The sequence below is a fragment of the Pelodiscus sinensis genome, chromosome 18, assembly GCF_052426305.1.
Source record: "Pelodiscus sinensis isolate ZL-2025 chromosome 18, ASM5242630v1, whole genome shotgun sequence".
Classification (NCBI taxonomy): domain Eukaryota; kingdom Metazoa; phylum Chordata; order Testudines; family Trionychidae; genus Pelodiscus; species Pelodiscus sinensis.
In genome coordinates, this window is record NC_143069.1 from 24,907,073 (window position 1) to 24,926,291 (window position 19,219).

The following is a 19,219-nucleotide window of genomic DNA, read 5'->3' on the forward strand; positions in this document are numbered from 1 at the left end:
GTTTATGCCCAATTACATCTGTTAGACTTTCTATCCCTGTGAGACTTGTCTCCACAAACAACAACATTCTCAACCCACTTTACAGGGGATTTGTTTGGGCCCCTTTGTTCTCACTTCTTGTCCATTTTATCAAATCGGCACGAGTAGGTAAAAAGAGGAATTTTATTTATTCCTTCACATAACACATGAATTAGCGGGCACCCAATGAAATCAGCAGGTGGAAGGTTTAAAGCAAACGTAAGGAATACTTCTTCTCCACAGTCAACCTGTGGAACTCCTTGCCAGGGGATGTTGTGATGTTCAAAGTAGTAATAGGATTCAAAAAAGAAGCTCATGAAAGTCAAGCCCATCAATGGCTGTTAGCCAAGATGGTTAGGGATGCAACCTCATGCTCTGGGTGTCCTTAAACCTCCACCCATCAGAAGCTGGGACTGGATTACAGGGGATGGATTATTCCCTCTGAAGTTCCTGGCATTGGCGACTGTCGGAAGACAGTGTACAGGGTTAGAAGAACCATTGGTCATTTTGATGTAGCCCATTTGGATTTCTCTAATATTGGAGAATATTTGTATAATTAAGGCAAGTTTAGTGTCTTACCTGTCACATCCAGGTTCTGGGAGTCACTTAGAAGTGAATTCTTTTCCTGATTCTGATCATCCTTGTGCTGATACAGACAGGTAAATCTCCCTGTGTTGTTCACACTCACTCGATAGCTGTAGGCAAATTTGGTTTCCTGCATTGGCCAGCTTCCAAGATCCTTCCCATCTTTGCAGAAAATAACACGTGAAAAAGGAGAGAGGGCAGGTACTTTGCACTTCAGGACCAAGCTGACTCCTTCCTCAGAGGATGTCTTGTCTAGAAGTTGCTGAGGAGCAGAGAGGTTACCTGAGTAATAAAAACATTCGGCTAAAGACAAAGGGTCTATTTCCTTAATGATGGAACCTGCCAGTGCTCTAAGGACATTAGCAGAGATTTTGGCCCAATATATAAGGTCACCTGCCTGGTTTTGGGGCCTTTACAAAATCCCAATGGAAATGTTGCCCCAAAGAGCCCATAGAAGGAAAGGAAATGGGGGGTCAGTCTGTTGCCTCTGTCTCTGTCTCTACACAACCAGTTATTTCAAAATCATGTTGAAATACTGTCAAGCTAGAGGAGTGTTTACTCCAATTCTTGTAACCTTCAGGCTGTGTCTAGACTGACAAGTTTTTTCTGCAAAATCAGCTGATTTGCAGAAAAACTTGCCAGCTGTCTACACTGGCCACTTGAATTTCCACAAGAACACTGACGATCTCATGTAAGAAATCAGTGCTTCTTGCGGAAATACTATGCTGCTCCCGTTCGGTAAAAGTCCTTTTGCGCAAAAGGGCCAGTGTAGACAGCTCAGATTTGTTTTGCGCAAAAAAGCCTCGATTGCGAAAATGGCGATTGGGGCTTTTTTGTGCAAAAGCGCGTCTAGATTGGCACAGACGCTTTTCCGCAAAAAGTGCTTTTGAGGAAAAGCGTCTGTTCCTATCTAGACGCTCTTTTCTGCAAATGCTCTTAACGGAAAACTTTTCCATGAAAATCATTTGCGGAAAATCATGGCAGTCTAGACGTAGCCTCGTTGTATAAGGAGTCGGATGAGGAGAGCTCTATTTTGAAATAAGTGCTGTGTAGATGCTCCCAATTTTGAAATAAGCTGAGCAATTGATGTAGCTCAGTTTGTGTAGCTTTTTTGAGTTAAAAGCCCAGCTGTGTAGATGCACCCTCAGAGTTACTTATCCAACTGTAACAAATAGTTCCAATTTATCAGCGGCCACTAAAACTGGGTGCCTTGATTTTAATTGTGCTCTAGTCACACCAATTCATAAAGTCAGAGACAGCCCAGAATTATAAATTCCTGGTTAGACAGACTATGGACAGTGTTCCATACTCCTTACAAGCCAGGTTCTTTCTCCCTAATTTTCCAAATGACACTGATCTATCCTTGCATCATGGGAAGTTTGGGGAGGAAATTTTTATATAGGCACCATCTAAGACAAGCAAAATAACATATCCGGGCCCCTGTGACAGCAGAAGCTTGCAATAGGTTGGGTTTGCTGACCCACTGCATTATCCACTATTTCCAAATGGGGTTGAAAGGCTCTTATGAAAAAGTCTGCTATATCCCAGTTCCCTATATGGGTTGCCAGAGACATCCAAGGGGTTCAGAGCAGGTGTGGAAAACAGGCTGGACTTGGATCCGGAAAAGAAGCCTGAGGCCTTGGTTTAGGGAAAAAATTCCAGTGATTCATCTTTTTCATTATTATTATTTTTATTCCTGCATAGCCCAGGGTTTACCTTTTAGTTTTACTGCATCCTTTTTTGGTTGTTTATACTCAAGAGCATATGTTCATTAAGAGCAATTCACAAGCTAATACTGCTGATCAGCTTTCAATCACTGTGCTGTTTGGTCAATTACGCCATTGCTATTAAATTAATTATCTGCCAAAGTATTTTGCACAGTGTTTTTCTAGATGTTCCTGTGGAATTTGGTAAATAAATTAATTTCCCTCAATATAGAGACCTTCATCTAATAAACAATTAATATTTTTAACCCAGTCTACATAACCCCACCCAGCTCCTCACAGTTTCTGTCCCTGGAATTCATTGCTAGTCTTTCAGAAATTGCAGGCTTTTTCTGCAGTGTTATTTTATTTCTGTTCTAGGAATGTGGAGCAAATACTCACCCGGAGAGCTGCAGATTTCTTGATTTGTGAAATGAACCCCTTTAAAATAAACACACAATTTTAGTTTTGGGCACAGGCTCAAGCTTTGTTCTATGCTGCTATTGGGTAAATCCAGACTCACCTGTTGCTGGAATGGGTCAGGGCACATTCTGACCTCCGTTACCCAGAGATAAATAATACCTTTAGCTGCATATTATTTTCTCTTATGAGATATAAAGGAAATGAAATACAATGGTGGTTTATAGCCTATGATCCAGGGTCCCTTGTGGGTTTGCAGATTAAATCTAAGGCTTTGTCTATGTTGCCAATTAAACAACAAAACATTTGTCATTCACGGAGGCTTAACACCCCGTTCATTTGAAAGACAAACTTTTCAGTGGCAAATGGGTCATTTTCCGCAGGAGTGCTCTCCTGTTGACAATACAAATCCTTCTCATAGGTGGTAGAATGATTTTGTCAGGAAAAGGGCTCACAAACAGCAGCGTTTACATTACTCGACTTTTATCGACACAACTGTACTGACACAGCTGTGACAGTAAAAGCTGTGTAATATTATGGACAAATCCTAATATTTCCAAAGGGATCTGCAGCTGCATTTGAATTATTTTAGGGGTCCACAAATGAAAAAAAAAATCGCTATAATGCAGACATGATAGAGTGGTTGAGCAAAATGACACCTGGATGTTTCAAATACAAAAAAAGAAAGGAAATGCATTCTGCCCCTTTAACATTTTCATCATATGACACATGATGTTGAGTAATATCACATACTAGCAGGTAAATGCAGAGCTATAATAACATTATATAAAGGGGAACCAATTCTCTTCAAGCCTAGATTAAACTAAGATCTCAGTCCCAATTTAACTGACTTTACACTAGTGCAAAAATTTAACTCCCTGGGAGCTCCTTGCAATACTCTAGACAATGCATTCCCTATTAAACTCTAGAGGGGCGTCTGCACAGCAATGCTTTTTCGAAATCTACACAGCCGGCAGTTATTTCAAAATAATGTCGAAATACTGTAAGCTGGAGGACTTCTTACTCTGACTCCTGCAACCCTCATTGTAATAGGAATAAGGAAAGCCAGAGGAAGGGTGCTCTATTTCAGAATAAGTGCTGTGTAGATGCTCCCCATTTCGAAATAAGCTGTTTTGAAATAAGCTACGCAATTGACCTAGCTCACTTCTTCCATGTTGTCTGCTTTGAAAAAAATTGAGCCATTCTGAAATTGTTTCATATCAGACAAAGGCCAAGTTACCTGGAAAATTGCTGCTTCTAAAATTCCATTATATATGAATTGTCCATGTGAAAATTAGTCAGTCATATTTTGTTTTATTGCTTGGAAAGACATGCCTGTTTTTCTGCTGTCACATAGATGATTAAAGAGATTTAAGGCAAACAATTGAAAATAAAAAAAATTCCTTCTAGATTGTGACTAAGAAGAGATTTGAATTTGAAAAGGAGATTGTTTTAAGGAAATTCTGAGTATGTGAACGGAGGAAGATTTTTAAAATGTGAGGCTGTTTTGAAATGAAGTCAGAACATATTCTCAACTACTGGAACTTTCACTAGCATGAAAAATTCCCATTCTGCTCTCTCTTTAAACTCAGCAACTAAAGTCATGATGCTTGCCAACTAGACCACTGAAAGCATGTAAAAGGAAAAGAATGGTGCTTAAAATAATAAATACAGTGTAGGTACAACAATTATTTCCAATGATTTAAATAAATATTTGGCATGGTGTTTTTTCTTACTTGCCAAATAAAACTGATCAGATTATTTATTATAAGAATTGGACTCCTTGTTTCTTAGATGACAAATAAATATATGTGGAATCCAGCCACCTCTAATCACTGTGGGTATTCCTACACTGCAGAGCTTACCTCAGATAAGCTACCCAAACTTGTACAATGAGGATTACAGGAGTTGGAGTAAGAAGTCTTCCAACTTGACAGTATTTAGATACTATTTTAAAAAAACAGCCTGCTGTGTAGATGCGGACTAAGTTATTTCAGAATAGCACTAGTTATTTTGAAATAGGGTAGACGTACCCTATGACTTCTTTTGAATTCCATTTTGGATTATTCAAGAAGATTTCACGCTCTTTATTCATGTGTGCATATTGTAGGTGTCCCAATGGAAAATTAAATGATTATATCTTCAATGTATAGGTTATTAATCTTCCAAAATAAGTTCCATTCTATAGTGGTGGATCTTAAACAGAGATATCTTGATTAAACAAGTGATATTTCCTTACTGTCTGATTCTGCCCCAAATTTGCACAGTTCAAATCAAAAGTAAGTCAAGTGGAGTTACACTGAATTTGCAATGGTAGAATCTTAACCTTTATATGTGTGTCTCAGTATGTGTATAAAATTAAGGCTGAGATTTTAAGTGTGCCCTAAAGGATCTGGACTCTCAATTCCTGTTAAGGTGAATGAGAATTGTCTGTTGAAATCCCCTAGGTGACTTGGCAAACCTTACCCTTAAATTCAATTTTAGACCAGTTATTAAAATGTTGCCTTTTAATTAAGGGGACCAGGCTCAAATATTTTGTTCTCAGTCTCAACTAAAAATAAAAGGTGGAATATCCACACTACTCACAGCAAAGCCAGAGAAGCAGCAGTGGGATCATCAGGAGATTTGGTGAGGAGAGGCAACAAGGAGACCAGAATCTGTTCTGGGTTTCCTCTTGCCCACTGGGATTCACAGAAGATCAGACACAGCCCCTCCCAACTGAGTTGCTTCTGGTAGCAGGTACAGGAAGCTGCTGCATTCACCTCTGCATCTCCTTTTGCTTCTCAGGGCTGTGACAATAGGCAGGTCGGTTTTTTATCTCCTGTGGACTGTGTTGCCGCTGTCTGTATGAAACGAAGGTTCACTACATTCTCCCTGCACCATCCCTCAGCCCCAGCTTCCTGTTTGAAACTGAAAAACCAAGGAGTTTCCTTTGATCTGAACCTCAAACAATGACAATGGACTGTGGAGGCGTCAGTCCCATGTTCTGAATGGCCAAATAAACAGGAGAAGAGACATTTCAGCCAATTTTCACATTTAACAGCCCTTCCTTTCCGTGGGTGTGTAGGGGGTGTTTTAAAGTCACTTCTGCTATAAATTAAGAAAGCCTTTGGCTGTGCTTGAAGAAAACAACCTAAATTCTTTCTCTGATACCAGTGTACCTAAAAGCAGCTCTACTGAAAAGTTTCCGAAAAACTTTTGTGCAAAAGGGCCAGTGTAGACAGCAGAGATTTGTTTTCTGCAATAAAGCCCCGATTGGGGCTTTTTTGTGGAAAAGCGCGTCTAGATTGGCCGTGGGTTAGAATCAATAAGCTAATGTTCCCTGCATTCAGTAAAAGGGGTTCTCTTTGTTAAATCCCATTTAAATATTGGCTATAACAGGGATCCATTTGGCATATTTAGTTTATTGGACTACTGCTCATAAAATGTATAAATAGACTCCCATTCATGATTCTGTAATTTGTGTTTTTGGTAACAATTTCATTTGGATTTAAAAAATCATTTTTTTTTTCATTTCCTCAAGTCTGAATTTACTTTCATTTCCTCAAGTCTTTTTTTAAAACTTGTCATTGTTGAAAAATGTTGGTATTTTGACCCATTGGCTTGATTGGGGATGGAAGAAAATGTCAAAATAATGCCATTTTCCATGGGATGGAAATTCATTTTTCTAACCAGTTGCTGGGTGAAAGAGTCACTTTGGTGCTTTGACAGTTTTGTCCAATATGTAATACTGGTGACGAGATGAAAACTATGTATCCCAAATATCAACTACCCAGAGGAGAATGTATATAGCTAATGAACCCTTTTAGGGTAGCAGCAGAAATGTATTTCTTCACTTCTAGGCTTCTGTCTGAGAAAGCAGGACTAGCTCATCAGCTTCAGAAAAGTTGTCTGGAGCCTGTGATAATCAGAGTTTTGATGCCTCATGAACAGAATGGGAGGGGGAAATCCTGAACCTCAAAAATACATACCCAGTTTTATTGGGTATACAATAGAGCAGTGTTTCTCAAAGTGGTCCACAGACCCACTCTGCCTTTGAAGCTTAGCAATAGCCCTTCAAAGGTGAAAGTGCCGTGTGGAGCCCAGGATCAGCTGGGGACTCCTCCACTGACCCCAGGCTCCATACAGTGCTGACACTTTGAAACTCCACAGGGAGCCTGGAGTCAGGCTCCTTGCAAAATTTCAAAGTGGCACTGCTGTGTGGAGCACAGGACTCCCCAGCTGATCCCTTCGGTGGTTCAAAGCGGGAGCGCTGCACGGAGCCCGGGGTCGGCAGGGTAGTCTCCCCCGCTGACTGCAGGTTCCATGCGGCACTTTCACCTTTCAAGTGTAGCATCAGCCCTAGGACTGTTGCTACACTTCAAAGGCAGAGGTGCCCTACCAAGTAATTGAATAGGCAATGCAAAACGCATTCACTATTCGATTAGTCAATTAGTCAATATTTAACATCCTTAATACTCACTTCATATGAAAATACAGATGTTAAAGGTGGGAGAAATTGGCTTTCTAATGCGCCAATCAGATAATGTTGTTGTTCAAGAGTAAGGTACCAGTGTCAGATCTGTAGATGAATTCCAAGTTCTGCAGAGTGTCTCTGTAATTGGTTAGTGAAATTCCTTTGTCAACGAATGGCTACTTTTAAATCTGTGATTGAGTGACCAGGCAGGTTAAAAGGTTCCCCTGCAGGTGTCAGCCTGCATTTTCACAAGCATTACGAGGGTTTGTCCACTGAGTCAGGCTCAGTCAATTTAGCTACCGGGACTGGAAGCCAGGCCTTTTCTGAGGTCACCACCTGGCCACAGAGTTCATCAGGTCTTAGCTAAATGAGCAGAGCTCAGTCTGTGCAGACCAGGCAGAAAGGAACATGCTTGATTGCTTCAGCAGAGCCAGCAGGTTGGCTCCTTTCGCTCGTGCAACTAGCAGTAAACTGGTCAGAGCCCAATCTGGGCCTGGCTATGGTGTGACTCCTTTAGCAAGCATGAGTAGCTGCACCAAGAAAGGCCTGTCTTCTTGGGTGCCCATCACTGTGGAATGGCCAGCGCCGGCCTGCTGCAGCCTGTAAAGGCCCCATACAGATGTAGTGCCTATAAATAGATCTGAGCTGTACAGTGGTTTTGTAGAACTGATGTAGAACCCTGTCTTTGACCTCACATTAACCCCGCTCAGAGACCTAGCCACAGGATATGGTGAGAGGAACACTAAAATAGACCATGAAGAGACTTTGTCCAGCCATCTCCTGCCTCCAGCCACCCTCCCCCTCGTAGCATGTGTAGCTATAGGGCAGTTTGTTCATGTACTGTACGGACTTGATGGTACATTCTGTGTTTCTTCCATTTGCTAGAGAAATCTGGTCTCTTTTTTCTTTAAAGTTGCTCCTTAACACACAAACTTTTCCAGGAGGCCTATGGAATGTCCACCCCATCTCAGGAGTTTTTAAACAAGAGTCAGTGGGAAATGTACATTTGAATTTACAATATCATGGATCAAGCTGAACTTCACAGTTGCATCACTCTGATCCTGTGAAAACCTTCATTGGGAAACAAAAGACAGGACTATGCAGTGCTTTAAAGACTAACAAGATGGTTTATTAGGTGATTAAATGGGCAAAAATGGTTTACTGGGCAGCTTGAACCCACCCTCCACCTTACCGTGGGTAGGCCCTTTATCCCTCCTGCCCCGGTGCCTCCCGACCCAACCCCGGTGGACCCGGGACTGTATGGGCTACATGGCCAATGTGAGCATGACACACACAGAGAGAGAACACATACGCAGACAACAACTGACAGCAGTTTTATATTCTGGAATGCAACATTAAAACATTAGACAGAAAGCCACTTTAGGAGGGAAAATAGAGAGGTTCCCTTTCAACCTGATGGCGACAACCCATTTACCTTTTTTTTTTTTTTTTTTTTTGTTACCCAGAATTTTGTGAAAATTGACAAGTTTCTTTGAGGTGTTTCAATTTTGATGAAACTGCATTTTCCAGTGGAAAAACATTCCACTGGGAAAATTCCAGCCCTCTCTAGGAAATAGGTAATACACCAATAAATGGATCTCAGGAATATGTAGCATGGCTCATGAGTGTACTAGGACTAATAAAGCTGCCTTGTCATACATTGCAAGAGGCTTTTTGTGTGCAGCTCATATTACCATTTTTAAAAAGCCCTTCACCCCAGACAGTTGCTGCTTCCGTCCATGCGGGATTCTGCTGGAGAACACACAGCACGCTGGCTGCCCAAGTTTATCGTCCACATGATGCCCCCTCTGGGAAAGGTGAGAAGGTTGCTCTGTGGCTGTTTTGTCCTCTGGTCTCAGCTCCTCACTGGTTCCCCTGCACAGACATCACGCTCTGAAGAGCTACACAGCCCTTAGATTGCAACATTTTCTGCCACTTCACCTAGCAGCATGGCCTGATATATGTTGATTTTTGTCTGGCTTTTGGCATTGTCCCTCATGACATTCATATTGTAAGACTAGGGAAATGTGGTCTAGATGAAATTAGGATAAGGTGAGAGCACAACTGTTTATAGAATTTGCAGATGACACCAAACTGGGATGGGTTGCAAACACATTGTAGAATGGGATTACAATTCAAACAGATCTTGAGAAACTGGAGAATTGGGCTGTTTGAAATTTAATAGACAAATGAAAGTAGTACACTGTGCAACAACAAATCGAGTGGACAGCTACAAAACTGTGAATAGCTGGCGAGGTGGTGGACTGATGAAAAGGGGTATAGTAGGCAAGAAATTGTTTTAGAAAACCCGACCCATGGAGGAAGGTTAATAATATGGGGCATGTTTACTCTTGAGAAAAGAAAACTGAGAGGGGACCTGATCACAACCTTCAGATATGTTCAGGGCTGTTGTGAAAGGATGGGGATCAATTGTTCTCAGTCTCACTGAAGGTAGGACACGAACTATTGGCGTTAATCTGCAAGAAAAGTGATTTAGGCTAGATGTGAAGAAAAAATGCAAACTGTAAGAATAATTAAACTGTGGATCAGGCTTCCAAGGAAGGTTGTGAAATTCCAGTCACTGGAAGATTTAAAAAACAAGTTGGAAAAACAGCTGTCAGGGATGGTCCAGGTTTACTTGGTTCTGCCTCAGTCCAGGGGGCTGGACTTGATGACCTCTCGAGTTCCCTTCCAGCCTGAGATTTCTATGAATGCAAAGTCCAGGGGGAGTGGATCACTCACAGAGCTCAGAGGTTACAGAGGAAGGCGTGACTCTCACAGGAAGTGTAGAGTAAGGAGTATTCTTTATGGTGGTGGCTTTTAAACTTTCATATGATCCAGCAGTGTCTTTGTCACTTTGTGGTGCCTTCAAAAAAAGAAAATAAAACAAAATCAAAAAGCCAATTTCCCTACCCAATGTTTGGCAACCAAAAGCTTATTTTAAATACAATACTTGAAAACCAATGTGTTTTCAAAGAGAAATCTGAAAAAAAATAACAAAGACTAGCTCATTTCATGTCTACATTGTTATTTCTGTTAGATGTTTGTTATAGTAAATATTAAATCTATCTATCTATCTATCTATCTATCTATCTATCTATCTATCTATCTATCTATCTATCTATCTATCTATCTATCTTAGAGACTTTTCTTTCTGTCTGCACATCTGTTTGTTCAAGAACTCCTCCAAAATGCTAAGAGCTAAGTCCACCAAATTTGGTATTCAGCTTCCTCTTACCCTAATTTGATTGTGCCAGAAAATGGAATGTGCCTGGAATTCGATTGTTTTCATAACATGGAATGGGAGGGGGCTGAGTGGAGGGATGCGATACTCACAGTCTCCACTAGGGGCAGTGAGACAGCGATAATGCACAGCGACCACTGGGTCCAACTGCACCATCAAGGAAGTGGCCAGCTGGGGACAGGGCCACTTCCTTCCCATGCTGACCGATCTGCGTATAGACTGCCGCACTGTGCTAGATTAGCTGATTTTCGGCACAGCACGGAGGCCATTTATATTTTAATGAAGCGGGGATTATTTAAATCCCTGCTTCATTGACTATGTCACATAAATTAGTTTACATGGCTCCATCGATGGAGCCATGTAGTCTAGACGTACCCTATGTGCTACCACAATAGAAATGTTACTGCACCGCAATACAGAGAGTCTGGGTGAAAGGCCCTGCCTATTTCAATTAGTTGGGTTTCTCCTGTTAGTTTCCCCGGATTTTACTTACCCATCAGTGAGTGTAAGGCTCAGATCAGATCAATCAATGGACAGCTAGTCAGAGAACAGAGACTGGGGCTGACCTGTGTGAAGTGCTAGGAAGTTCCCCACCACTGGAAAGGTCTCCTTGGATATTTCACATCTACACAAGGCCTTCAGTGAGACACACTTTAGCTGCATTTCACATCTGGCAATGTGCCAGGGCTCCATTGTGTGTTTTATAGACAATGTGTAAGTCTTAAAATAGGGCATAAGAGATAATATGAAATGCCTGGAAATATTTCATCTTTGACCTCTGCAATGTTAGCCAGAAGAAGGCACCTTCCCACCCGCTAAGAAGGGACTTTGTAAAATCCATTGTTTCTGTTACCTCATGCCACTAGCTATAAGCCAAAAATTATGAAGGCCAGTGTGGACCCAGACTTTCAGTAGAAACCTCCTGGCATTGGCCATTTCTGGAAAACTGGCTACTGGGGTAGGTGAAACTTTGGTCTGACCCACAATGTCCATTCTTATGTTCTTAATGTAAATCCCAGCTTTGGGGATTCTTGTAACCTTTATGCACCCCTGGATCCTCTGCTATTTGGCCTCCAGAGGTTCATGCATCACATACCCCAAAGTAATGCAATTGCTTCATGCAAAACTGCTTTCCAGAGAGCTAAATGCTCTCATCAGGTTCTCTTGCAGCCACACGGCTGCAATATCAGGCTGATGAAAACAAATGTGGTTTCACCAAGGCATGGTTGATGACAAATAGCTTTTGTTTGATATGTAAATTCCATATTTTCATATTACCCTATTTTGTAACTTCCCCACAAGCCAACAAGGCACAAGACAGGGACACAGACACTGCAAATTCCAAGGTGACCCTAACACTGTGGTCAGTGTTGCTGATTTAGCAGCAACTCACAAGATCATTTCTGTGTTTTTTAGAGCCCCAGCTCTTGGGGGATTCGGATTAGGTGAGCGTTTTGTTTCAAAAGTTACGTTTCTAGCCCTCTTGATTGTGGCAAAATCTTGGAAAAGGCTCAAACACCAGAAGGCAAATCAAAGGATGGAAAAAACATATTTAAAAAAAACCCTCATGAATTCTTAAGGCAAAATTGGGATCTGGGGAGAAGGCCACTTTGGGTTGGCAGTGGAATCTCTGCATAGAGAGGACAGGACTTGAGATCTGAGCTGTCGATATATAGAGTCAGGGCGTGGGAATACAGAGTTTGGGCATCTTCCCCAATTTTATTCATAGGAAACATTTTTTCTAAAAGGCAGACAGGCAGCACTTGCCCTAAGAACATCCCATCTCTCCAAGAGAGCTTCAGGGTGCTGTGTATTGTCTAGCTGTGGCACCAAAATGGTTCCCCACGTTCTGGCCTTAAGGCAGCCTGTGATTTGGGGAGGTTGTGTGATGTGACTGCGCACCGATGAGCCCTGCATTTCAGCAAGTGAAGCATCAGTGACATCTTGTCCCATTGCAGAGTGTGGCCATGTACGTCGGTGTCTGTTCTCTCTAGCGCTGTGGATGCTTTACTTTCAAACATGGAGATGTTACTTTTCTGCTGAGCCAACCTAAAACCAAAAAAAGCCCTTTTGACAACACGGCTGTTAGGAGTGTGAATGGGTGCAGATCTGATCTGGCCCTGCTGAGCCCACCGCACCATGGACTGGATGACGGCAGCCAAGATCCAGCAGCCATGTGGGGCCAGCAGCTGGCAGCCTCACGGAGCAGGGAGCAGCAGCTTACAGCCCAATGGGACCAGCAACCAGAGAGGGCAGCCAGGAGCCCTGTGGACAAGGGGACTATTCCAGCCAGGCTGGAGTAGCTCCCCGCCCACAGGACCCCACTTAATGGGTTAACCAGTTAAACATAAAATGTAATGTTAATTGATTACACAGGATTGTACATGCCTAACTGCTGTAGAAACAGCCCGAGCAGTTCTACTGCATGTCTAGGCCAGGAAACACCAATATCCCCACTTCCTACATAATCTCTCTCCATCTGATCCTTTTCTGCCCCTGATTAGGTCACTTTGGGGTTTGCCTTGACACCCGCCGGCTAGGCAAAAGAGCCCTTCTCCCTCTCTCCACGCCAGTCACCCCTGATGTGGTGGTGATGCCCAGTTCTCCCTGGGATGGGGCATTATTATGTAAAATAAGGACTCTTCTGTGCTACAGGCAATTCCGTTTTTTTCTGTCCTGTTTCATATTTTAATCATTGATGTGGTTAAGGCCAATATTTATAACCGTTCTGGGCCATTTTTAGTATCCTATTGTTATCAGGGAGAGTGGGTAAAGCCCAGCAAGTATGTCTTTGATCTATGGACAATCCCAGCACCTTGTTGAATTTGGTGGCCGTGAGAAGCACCTTCCATTCAAGCTAAATAAGGGAACCATGAAATGCCCTTGTATTCAGTTCCAGCTGAAGCAATGGGAAACTACCAACCAGGAACTAGACCGCAGGCATGTCTGGGAATGGCAGGGCCAGGCTATCCAAAGGGGTTCCTCAGGGTCTGGACAGAAACACAGGCGTGGGGAGGGATGTGCGACAGAAGCAGCAGATACACCTCAGACACAACTAGAAAGACAGAGTGAGAGGAGCACTTGGAGCAGGACTCTGAGCAAAAGCTTTTGGGAAGAGATTTGGAGCCAGAAACACATGAAGCTCTATGGTTCTATGACTAAGTATTTTGTTGTTGTTGTGTGGCTCTTGTTGTGTCCAAGGAAACACGACTGTTTCGTCTTTGTAAGTGAATCCACCAAGATCCCTCACACTCTTTCATCACTCTCAGCTTCTCATCCCTGTTGGAAGTGAGCCTCCTCCAACCTGACTGAATTTGCACTGATGTGACACTCCCATCTCTGTATCCCTGCCTTTCTTTCTCTTCAAGCATCTGAGGAAGTGAGCTGTACCTCACAAATGCTTCTGTCCTAATAATTTTGGTAGTTTTTAAAATGCCATTGGATCCCTTGTTGTTTTGACCTGAAGCCTGGAAACCCTGAATTAATCCACGTTCCAAGTCCACAGGTCCCTGCTGATCTGGAACAGGGAAACCAATCGTTCTTTTTTCTCTCATGACTTTGTCCTTAATAAAAGCTGCGACTCACCGTGGCTCTTCCCGGCCAAACCACTAAGGCATCTGAGGAGAGAATAACAGGTATACAACATCACGTGGCTGTAAATGCCCTTAAAGGAAGGCACCTCCTGAAAAACCCACAGCTCCTGCCTCCCCTAGCCAGGGCAAGGCTCCCTGCTGCTGATCAGGGACACTCGAGGATACTTTACAGAAGGATTTAATTCAGCTTTTGAAGATGCCCAATGGAAACTGCCTGTCTGAGTTTTCAACAGAGCTATTTTGTCACGGGCAGAGTCGACTTTTGGCAGAAAAGGTCAATGTTTTATTCAAAAAATGAGCAGCCCAAAAATGAAATATTTTGGACAGTCCCCAAAAATATTCTGACCAATAATACCAACATGGTGTCTCATGAGACTTGTAGTTTAATGGCCTTGTGTTGATAGTCTGTCTGGACTTCAATAGGCTGTCTGGACTTCAATTCCCAGGATGCACTGCAACCCAGAACAGCTTATAATGGCTACTGAGACCGAGTGGGATGCATCCTGGGAGAGCCAGAGAGCCCAGCTCAAAGAGAAGACCAGGAGCAGGAGGTAGCTGAATGACAGCTCCCATGAGGCCCTTTTGCACCCAATTCAAATCTAAATATTTTATTTTACTGTTGAAATATTTCAATTTTTGATATTCCATGGAAAAGTTGAAATTTCCCACAGGAATTTTTGAGAAAAATTAATATAGATAGATAGATAGATTATATATAACGGTTTTACAGGAAAACTGCTGGGCTACGTCTACACTGGCCCCTTCTTCGGAAGGGGCATGCTAATTTTGAAAGTGGGAATAGGGAAATCCGCGGGGGATTTAAATATCCCCCGCGGGATTTAAATAAAATGTCCGCCGCTTTTTTTCCGGCTTGGGGAAAAGCCGGAAAAAAGCGTCTAGACTGGCCCGATCCTTTCAGGTAGGAAGAAGAGATCCTCCGGAAAAGGGCTTTATTCCGGAGGATCGGGCCAGTCTAGACGCTTTTTTCCGGCTTTTCCCCAAGCCGGAAAAAAAGCGGCGGACATTTTATTTAAATCCTGCGGGGGATATTTAAATCCCCCGCGGATTTACCTATTCCCACTTTCAAAATTAGCATGCCCCTTCCGAAGAAGGGGCCAGTGTAGACGTAGCCCTGTTTTCCTACCAGGTTGAGCATTGAATAATTCGTTGAGTTAGTTTATAATACAGTGGAACGGAGCCCAGCCAGTTGTGTGTGACTTTGCTTCCTAAGGACAAAATTTCTCTCTGGGATATGACACTAATTCCTCCGGGCTTCCAAAAACCGTAGACATTTTAGGGGGTATTGAACAAGATATATTGCCAGCCTCTCACACTCTAAGACGACCATATACCCCACATGCGTATCTCAGCCTTCAACCTTGGGCCTCACAATTGAGCAAATGGATGGGCACCAATTCCTTGACAAGGCCCAGTCTGTTAGGACTTATAGCAGTACTGTCATATCCTAGTCCATTAGGACAGGGCACATGGACTGGACAGCCCCCAGGCAGCTCCAGCTCCCAGTGACAGGGATGGACACTTTCCATGGGAGCTTTCCCCGGGATGTGACCTTTCCAAGAGGGAGAAGTGATAACACCTCTGGCAATGGAGGGTGGGGATCACAGGCAAAGGGTGGGACAAAGGAACCTCAGGGACTCAGATGCACAAGACATGGGACCCCTGAGGACTCTTTATCCTTATTCACTTTGATCACAGGCAGTTTGTTGTTGTAACTCTCAGCCATTCACACTGATTTGGGATCTGCCCATCCCCCACCAGTTACCAAATTTACCGCCAACCCCCATATTTCGCTGCCACGTGCTGGTGCCCCTGGTGACCCCAATGCTCTACAAAGGCTCTTACATTCATACTCGTCTTCAGGAGCGCTGCAGGGGTCACGCTGGACTCGTTCCCTGTGGAGAGTAAGTGACACACATTGGTGAGAAGCTGTGAGAAGCTTTCTTCCCAAGGCTGGTTCTCCTGCCAGGACCGTACAGCTCCCTTTAGCTCACACGCAGTTTCTTTGCATATTTTTCACCCAAATGACACTGGATTTCTGGCGCAGGCCTGCTCACACTGTCAGGGCTGGAAGCTGAACATTGATCCCTGAGGCCGAGCTGTACAGCCGAGAGTCAGGGAGAGGGTCCCAGGACCGAGGGGCTCTGTGTCAGAACCTGGCAGAACCTGGAAACTGCCTCTCACCTCCCCACACACCCGGCTCTCTCTGTGCTCAGAGCTGGTCACCCCATGGACTCCCTGGCTGTTCCCCGCATCACGTCCATCTAGGCCGGGGCCTGTAGATTTCCTGGTCTCCCTCTTAGGGCATCATGCAATTGATTAATTGGCTTGGGCCCCGTGGCCCTCAGAGGGGCTGCGGCTGGCCTCCCAGGCGGCAAAGGGTCAAAGTGGGGGAGGGAGCAGGAGTCTGGGGGAGCCCTGAGTGGAGGACGTTGGCTGCAGAGCAATGGGGAGTGGCCCTTAGGCAAGGTCTGAGGGGGTCCCCGGCAGGTCTCTGTGATGGGAGGGTGGAGAGGGGCCCCTCAGAGCCCTCTGACTGGGTGGGGCAGACAGCGAGCCAGTAGCAATTAGCAGCTCCCCTGGCACTGGGGGCAGCTGGGGCCCAATGAGCTGGTCTCCCAGGCTAGGTCGTTTGGTGCCATTTTGTGGCCGACCAAGTGTCACCAATGGGGGGGAGGGGAGGGCAAACGGGGCAGCCACTCTGGGGCCTGGTGATTTGGCCCCTGTTGCTGCAGTTGAGCCCCACATCCCTTAAATCACTGCTGAAGTGCTGGGTGGTGCGGGCCGGGCACGTCTCGCCCAGCGGCCTGGCAATTCTGTCTGCAGCCCGGCCGACCAGCCCCAAACCCTGAGCATAGAACAGTCACTTTCCTTCCTTCACACCCCTGGGGCAACTACGACCTGCGCCCGCTGCTGCCGGTGAATGGGACGGGAACATGTCTCTGGCAAACCCCTTCCTGAAAGCGTCTCCTTGTAACCCCCAGACCCCACTTCCACCGGAGACTTCCAGCTGCCCTGGGCTTTTTGAAAACTGCTCCAGAACAAAAACACACACCCCTCCCCTCACCTCACCCTCCTCCTCTCCCCACACACACAGAAGGACAGCTGGAGACAGACAGACAGCCCTTCTGCGGGGCAGAGAGAAGGGACCCTGACTGGAAAGGAGATGGGAGAGGGAACAATCTCCTACCTGTGAGCCCTTCGCAGAGACCCAGCTGGAAGCAGCGAGACAGTGATCAGAGACGGGGCCACATTTCCTCGCGGGCAGAGGGAGACAGAGATGAGTGATACAGCTCCAGCCCCTCATTGTACTGACACAGTGCTCCAGCCCCACGGCGTGGCCCAGCGCTCTCCCGCACCAGCCCCACTGACTGGCCCTGGGAACAGCGTCCCCAAGTCTCACTGTGTTACTTCCACCCTCCCAGTGTTTCGTGCTCTACACAAAGCCCCAGGTCTGAGAGTCGGGAAGGCAGTCAGAAACTCGGCTTTTATTTAAAAAGAGTAGACGTGTAACCTCAGGCTGTGTCTACATTGGCAAGATTTCGTGCAAAAGCTATGTACACTGGCCGTGAGTTTTTGCGCAAGAACACTGACGTTTTAATGTACAAAATCAGTGCTTCTTGCGCAAATACTCTGATGCTCCAGCTCAGGGATAAGCCTTCTTGTGCAAGTATTCTTGCACAAGAGGCCAGTGTAGACAGCAACGTTAATTTCTTGCGCAAGAAAGCTCGATGGCTAAAATGGCCCTTCAGAGCTTTCTTGCGCGAGAGAATGTCTACATTGGCACGAATGCTTTTGCGCAAAAACACATTTCTTGCGCAAAAGCACAAGCCAGTGTAGATGCTCTTTTGCACAACTACTTCAATCTTGAGCTGGTCAGGGTGACTGGAGGCTGTGAGAGGGCATGAAATTTTCCACCAGAAATTGTACTGCAGTAGCAGGTACAGGGATGTGAGAACCAGGAAGGCTGATCTGTGAATTCACCCCCAACCGTCCCAGTACAAGACAGACGCTTGCGCCAACCAGCAGGGGTCACTGCTCCTCCGGTTTGGCTTGGACAAAGGTGCCCATCTGTTTGGTGTTCGCGTCTCGGAGCTGCGCCAGCTGCCTCTGGCCACGGCGGAGCAGATACTCGATGTGCATCACGTCGGCCCGGGGGATGCTGGCGTTCTTCCGGAACTCGGCCTGGATGCGAGGCAGGAATCCCGGCTTCTCCCGGCCGGCGCGCAGGAACTGCCTGTACAGGCTCAGGACGTGCTTCTGCAGCTTGCTATGCCGGGCCATGGTGCGCCTGGGGGGCCTGCCCAGGCCACGGGGGGCCAGCGACACGAGGCAGGGGCTGGAAGTGAACAGAGGCGGAGATGTTAGAGCAGCATCTCATTCCCAGACGCGCCTGTGCAGGCATTTCCATGCACTTTTCACCCCCACCTGCTTGGGTTACCAGATGGTTTAAAAAAATACCGAACAGCAGGGGCCGGGGGGGGGGGGGGGGAGGGCGGGACTGGCTGGAAGAGAGGGGGTGGGGGGGAACCGGCCGCCGGGAAGCGGGTCTAGTTGGGTTGAGGACCAAGAGGTGGGGGAACCGGCCGGCAGCGCTGCAGAGATGTACCAGAGCCTGGGTCGGATTCATCTTTGGTGGGCCCTGGCTCCTAGACCATAGACACACTCCCCCCCCCCACCCCCCCCGGAGGCCCTAGGGAAAATGGCACCCCGGCCCTGTGGACATGGTGCCCTCTCTGTTTCCCTTGGCCCCGTAGGCACTAAGCTCCACTCCTGCCGCCCAACTCCTACAAGGCCCGACGGATTTCTCTGTGGCCCCCGACCCAAAAAAGGATCCCCCCAGCCCTGTGTTAGGGGATACGAGGGAGTCTGGCTGGGACGTAAGTGCAAATAACTCTGCTCTTAGCAGCTCTGAACCGATGGGCTCTGCCCTGTGCCCCAACCAAGAACCCTAACATAAGAACGGCAGTACTGGGTAGCCTGTCTGCTGACAGTGGCCAGCACCAGGTGCCCCAAAGAGGGTTGACCAAAGACAATGATCAAGCGATTTGTCTCCTGCCATCCTTCTCCAGCCTTCCACAAGCAGAGGCCAGGGATACTATTTCTATCTCCTGGCTAATGGCCTTTTATGGACCTAACCTCCGTGAAATTATCTAGCTTCTCTTTAAATCCTGTTATAGTT

At 45.6% G+C, this 19,219-nt stretch overlaps 1 long non-coding RNA gene across 1 annotated transcript; it reads right to left on the bottom strand.

Moving 5' to 3' along the window:
* Positions 1 to 12,263: 12,263 nt before the first annotated feature.
* LOC149523302 (uncharacterized) lies at positions 12,264 to 17,367 on the bottom strand. Its single transcript, XR_016347082.1, has 4 exons — positions 17,228 to 17,367; positions 15,883 to 15,932; positions 14,012 to 14,043; positions 12,264 to 12,475 (listed from the first exon to the last, which is right to left on the bottom strand). It is a non-coding gene; the product is annotated as an uncharacterized LOC149523302 (long non-coding RNA).
* Positions 17,368 to 19,219: the final 1,852 nt, after the last annotated feature.